At 35.4% G+C, this 6,295-nt stretch overlaps 1 non-coding gene across 1 annotated transcript; it reads left to right on the top strand.

Annotated features, from left to right (window-relative positions):
• The first annotated feature begins 955 nt into the window (after window positions 1–955).
• Window positions 956–1,063, top strand: LOC148567206 (small nucleolar RNA R71). Its single transcript, XR_015882292.1, has one exon. It is a non-coding gene; the product is annotated as a small nucleolar RNA R71 (small nucleolar RNA).
• The last annotated feature ends 5,232 nt before the right edge of the window (window positions 1,064–6,295 follow it).

The raw sequence follows: 6,295 nt of genomic DNA, 5'->3' as shown, positions 1-6,295 counted from the left end.
TCTCTTCAGAAGAAGAATACTCATCAGAGCTCATGAAGGGTAGAAGGAGGTTCAATGGAATCTCTATGGTCTCTAGATGAGTCTCAGATTCCTTTGGTTCCTCAGAGAGAAACTCCTTGTTGATCACTGGACATCCCAGGAGGTCTTCCTCACTAGGATTCACGTCCTCCTCCTCCCTTGTAGGTTCGGCCATGATGGTTAAATCAATAGCCTTGCACTCTCTCTTTGGATTTTCTTCTGTATTGCTTGGGAGAGTACTAGGAGGAGTTTCAGTGACTCTTTTACTCAGTTGGCCCACTTGTGCCTCCAAATTTCTAATGGAGGATCTTGTTTTATTCATGAAACTTACAGTGGTCTTAGATAGATCAGAGACTATATTTGCTAAACTAGATGGGTTCTGCTCAGAATTCTCTGTCTGTTGCTGAGTGGATGATGGAAAAGGTTTGCTATTGCTAAACCTGTTTCGTCCACCATTATTAAAGCCTTGTTGAGGCTTTTGTTGATCCTTCCATGAGAAATTTGGATGATTTCTCCATGAGGGATTATAGGTGTTTCCATAGGGTTCACCCATGTAATTCACCTCTGCTATTGCAGGGTTCTCAGGATCATAAGCTTCTTCTTCAGAAGATGCCTCTATAGTACTGTTGGATGATTCCTTCAATCCATTCAGACTTTGAGAGATCATATTGACTTGCTGAGTCAATATTTTATTCTGAGCCAATATGGCATTCAGAGTATCAATTTCAAGAACTCCCTTCCTCATAGGCGTCCCATTACTTACAGGATTCCTTTCAGAAGTGTACATGAACTGGTTATTTGCAACCATGTCAATGAGTTTTTGAGCTTCTGCAGGCGTTTTCTTTAGGTGAATGGATCCACCTACAGAATGGTCCAGTGACATCTTTGATAGCTCAGACAGACCATCATAGAATATATCCAGGATGGTCCATTCTGAAAGCATGTCAGAAGGACACTTTTTGGTCAGTTCCTTGTATCTCTCCCAAGGTTCATAGAGGGATTCACCTTCTTTTTGCTTGAAGGTTTGAACATCCACTCTAAGCTTACTAAGCTTTTGAGGAGGAAAGAACTTGGCTAAGAAAGCCGTGACCAGCTTATCCCAAGAGTTCAGGCTATCCTTAGGTTGAGAGTCCAACCATATTCTAGCTCTGTCTCTTACAGCAAACGGGAAAAGCATAAGCCTGTAGACCTCGGGATCAACCCCATTGGTCTTAACAGTATCACAGGTTTGCAAGAATTCAGTTAAGAACGGAAAAGGATCTTCAGATGGAAGTCCATGAAACTTGCAATTCTGTTGCATCAGAGAAACTAATTGAGGTTTAAGCTCAAAATTGTTTGCTCCAATGGCAAGGATTGAGATGCTTCTTCCATGTAAATTGGAATTTGGTGCAATAAAGTCACCGAGCATCTTCCTTGCATTGTTATTATTTTCGGCCATGTCTCCTTCTTTTTCGAAAATTTCAGTCAGATTTTCTCCAAAGAGTTGTGCTTTAGCTTCCCTTAGCTTCCTCTTCAGAGTCCTTTCAGGTTCAGGATCAGTCTCAACAAGAATGTTCTTATCCTTGTTCCTGCTCATATGAAAAAGAAGAAAACAGAAAGAAAAAGAAAAAAAATATGGAATCCTCTATGTCACAATATAGAGATTTCTTTATGTAAGTAGAAGAAGAAAAGAATAGAAAAAGAAGAAGATAAGAATCCAAACACAAGGGAAAGGATTGGGTTCGAATTTTTTTTTTGAGTGAAAGAGGAGTGTTAGTAGATAAATAAATAATTAGAAGGCGATGAGAGAATGAATTTCGAAAATTAAATAAATTAAAATAAAAATATTTTTGTTTTTAATTAAAAGTTAAAGTTAAAATAGTTAATTAAAAAGGAAAACAAAATTAAATCAAATTAAAATTTAAAACAAATAGTTAATTAAAAAGGAATTTTGAAAAAGAGGGGAGGGATTTTCGAAAATTGGAGAGAGAGAATTAGTTAGGTAGTTTTGAAAAAGATAAGAATCAATCAAAAAGTTAAGTGGTTAATTGAAAAAGATTTGAAAATCAAATTTGAAAAGATAAGAAGTTAGAAAAGATTTTGAAATTGATTTTGAAAAAGATGTGATTGAAATTTATTTTGAAAAAGATTTGAAAAAGAAATTAAAAAAGATTTGATTTTAAAAATTAAAGTTGATTATTTGACTAACAAGAAACAAAAAGATAGGATTTTAAAATTTAAAGATTGAACCTTTCTTATTAGGCAAGTAACAAACTTAAAAATTTTTGAATCAATCACATTAATTATTAGTAGAGATTTTGAAATTATGAAACAAAATAAGAAAAAGATTTTTGAAAATCAATTTGAAATTTTCGAAAATATGAAAGAAAAAATGAAAAAGATTTGATTTTTGAAAAAGATTTGAAAAAGATAGAATTTTTAAATTAAAAATTTGATTTGATTCATAAGAAACAATTAAATTTAAAACTTTTTGACTAAATCAAATCAACTTTTCGACAATTATGAGTGAGACAAGGGAAAGATATTTTTTTATTTTTGAATTTTTAATGAAGAAAGAGAAAAACAACAAAAAGACTCAAAACATGAAAATTATGAATCAAAACACACAATGCATGCAAGAACACTTTGAATGTCAAGATGAACACCAAGAACACTTTGAATGTCAAGATGAACATCAAGAACATATTTTTGAAAATTTTTAAGAAAAGAAAAACATGCAAGACACTAAACTTAAAAATTTTTATTCTCTAGACACTAATAATTCAAGAATGCATATGAAAAACAAGAAAAGATACAAAACATGAAAATACAAAGATCAAACAAGAAAAATCATCAAGAACAACTTGAAGATTATGAAGATTATGAAGAACAAATGCATGAGTTTTTCGAAAAAAATTTTAAGAAAAATAAAAGAATGCAATTGACACCAAACTTAAAAATTGACACAAGACTCAAACAAGAAACACAATAATTTTGGTTTTTATGATTTTATAAGAATTTTTTTTATTTTTTTTCGAAAATTATTTTGGGAAAAATGAAAAAGAAGAGATTTTTTTTGTATTATTTTCGAAAATAAGAAATAAAAAGCTTAAAAATAAAATAAAATTACCTAATCTGAGCAAAAAGATGAACCGTCAATTGTCCAAACTCGAACAATCCCCGGCAACGGCGCCAAAAACTTGGTATGCGAAATCGTGATCGTTCCTTCCTTGGTAACGGCGCTAAAAACTCAATACGCACGTTCATAATCTTAGTTCTTTGTCACAACTTCGCACAACTAACCAGCAAGTGCACTGGGTCGTCCAAGTAATAAATCTTACGTGAGTAAGGGTCGATCCCACGGAGATTGTCGGCTTGAAGCAAGCTAAGGTCACCTTGTAAATCTCAGTCAGGCGGATTCAAATGGTTATGGTGAATTGATAATTAAAATATAATTAAAATATAAAATAGGATAGAAATACTCATGTAAGTCATTGGTGAGAATTTCAGATAAGCGTATAGAGATGCTTTTGTTCCTCTGAACCTCTGCTTTCCTGCTGTCTTCATCCAATCATTCCTACTCCTTTCCATGGCAAGCTTTATGTAGGGCATCACCGTTTTCAATGGCTACATCCCATCCTCTCTGTGAAAATGGTCCAATGCGATGTCACTGCATGGCTAATCATCTGTCGGTTCTCGATTATACTGGAATAGGATTTACTATCCTTTTGCGTCTGTCACTACGCCCAGCACTCGCAAGTTTGAAGCTCGTCACAGCCATCCCTTCCCAGATCCTACTCGGAATACCACAGACAAGGTTTAGACTTTCCGGGTCTCAAGAATGGCTGTCCATAGGTTCTAACTTATACCATGAAGATTCTAATATCTCAGACTCGGTCCTCTGTATTAGATATCTAAGAGATACTCATTCTAGCTTGTTTGCATGTAGAACGGAACTGTTTGTCAGGCACGCGTTCATAGGTGAGAATGATGATGAGCGTCACATAATCATCACATTCGTCATGTTCTTGGGTACGAATGGATATCTTAGAGAAGGAATAAGCTTGAATTGAATAGAAAAACAGTAGTACTTTGTATTAATTCATGAGGAACAGCAGAGCTCCACACCTTAATCTATGGAGTGTAGAAACTCTACTGTTGAAAATACATAAGTGATAAGGTCCAGGCATGGCCGAATGGCCAGCCCCCAAACGTGATCTAAAGATGAAACTAAAGATGTAAATACAATAGTAAAAAGTCCTATTTATACTAAACTAGTTACTAGGGTTTACAGAAATGAGTAAATGATGTAGAAATCCACTTATGGGGCCCACTTGGTGTGTGCTTGGGCTGAGCATTGAGCTTTACACGTGTAGAGGCTTCTCTTGGATTTGAATGCCAGTTTGTAACCTGTTTCTGGCGTTTAACTCCACTTTGCAACATGTTTCTGGCGTTTAACTCCAGAATGCAGCATGGAACTGGCATTCAACGCCAGTTTGCATCGTCTAAAGTCGGGCAAAGTATAAACTATTATATATTACTGGAAAGCCCTGGATGTCTACTTTCCAATGCAATTGAGAGCGTGCCATTTGGAGTTCTGTAGCTCTAGAAAATCCACTTTGAGTGCAGGGAGGTCAGAATCCAATAGCATCTGCAGTCCTTCTTCAACCTCTGAATCTGATTTTTGCTCAAGTCCCTCAATTTCAGCCAGAAAATACCTAAAATCACAGAAAAACACACAAACTCATAGTAAAGTCCAGAAATGTGAATTTTAATTAAAAACTAATAAAAATATACTAAAAACTAATTAAATTATACTGAAAACTGAGTAAAAACAATGCCAAAAAGCGTATAAATAATCCGCTCATCATGCTCCATGATGCTACGTTCCCATGGACTTTCAAAAACTCCTACATCTTCAACCACTTCTTCCTTTTTCTCAATAATCATAGGCTTCTCCAATTGTTCCAATACAAAATAACATCCCTCATTTCCTACCGGAGTTTCCAATCTCTCTTTCATGCTATGCTCTTCAATTAATTCTTCACATGTAGCCATGGAAGCACCTTGAGTATTCAAGCATTGGTAGGCTAAAGTATGCACTACCTTAGTCAAATTAGTCACAAACTCTAGGGTGTTACTTTGCATATCCGCTTGGCCTTGAAGTAGCAAGGTGAGAGAATCATCTATTGGGGCTTGGGATGGATAAGAGGGTTCATAATTTTGGAGAGAGTGTTCATAGTAGGAAGGTAGTTCTTCTTGATAAAGGTGTGGAGATGGTGAGTATTGAGGTGGTTCATGGTAGTAATCTTGATAGGGTTGTGGTGGTTCTAAAGGTTCTTGCTCATAATGGTCATGAGAATATGGTATGGGTGATTGGTCATATGATGGATATGGATCATAGGAAGATGCTTGGTGTGGGAAGGCTTGTGAGTATGGTTTAGGTTCATGTTGAGGATAAGATTCATAGGCACATGATGGTGGTTGTTGATTGTCACAAGAATATTCACCATAGCCATTGAATTGACATGTATTAGGATGGTGATTATACCTATAAGCATCCAGAGGTTGTTTCCAATAGGAGTGATGAATTCCTTGAGGCTCCTCCCATCTTTGTTGGTTCCATCCTTGATGCATGTGGTCATTGAAGTTCACATTTCCTACAACACAATTAGAACCAAACTCATAGCCAAGTGAGAATTCATGATAGCAAGAGAAAATGACAACAAAATCAAATAAGAAGCAAGAAAATTAAATCCTAAAACTAGCAAGAACTAACAAAGAGGCAAAAGGTAAACATATTCACAATATTCACATATATACAATAACCAATAATACAACACCATTGCAATTCCCCGGCAACGGCGCCATCTTGATGATTGGACTTTTATGTGGTTTAGAATTCACAATAAATTCTCGTTGCAATATAGTTTCTAAAACTAACATTAATTCTTTCATACAAAAATTTGTTTGTCACAAGTAACAAACCCCTAAAATCTATAAACCGAAGTATTGAACCTCAGGTCGTTCTCCCTAGGAATTGCAATAAAGTGTTCTTGTTATTGGTTATGAGTTATATTTTGGAGTTTTTGATGAGAAACATGAAAAGTAAATGGCAAGGAAATTCAAATAACAAAAGGCCTTGGCAAGGGTTGGTGGTCAAGGATTTCTATCCTAATCACTAACCACAATATGAGAATTGGCAAGGATCAATCCCATTAAGTCATCCTCTAACTAGTAAAGGAAAGTCAAATGAGCTATGTCAATCCAAGTCCATAAGTCCTAGTTCTCTACCAAA

Source organism: Arachis ipaensis, chromosome B4, assembly GCF_059453495.1.
Source record: "Arachis ipaensis isolate K30076 ecotype BB chromosome B4, ASM5945349v1, whole genome shotgun sequence".
NCBI classification, from domain to species: Eukaryota; Viridiplantae; Streptophyta; class Magnoliopsida; order Fabales; family Fabaceae; genus Arachis; species Arachis ipaensis.
Note: the sequence above shows the minus strand (reverse complement) of the source record. Positions and strands in the feature narration are given on the sequence as shown.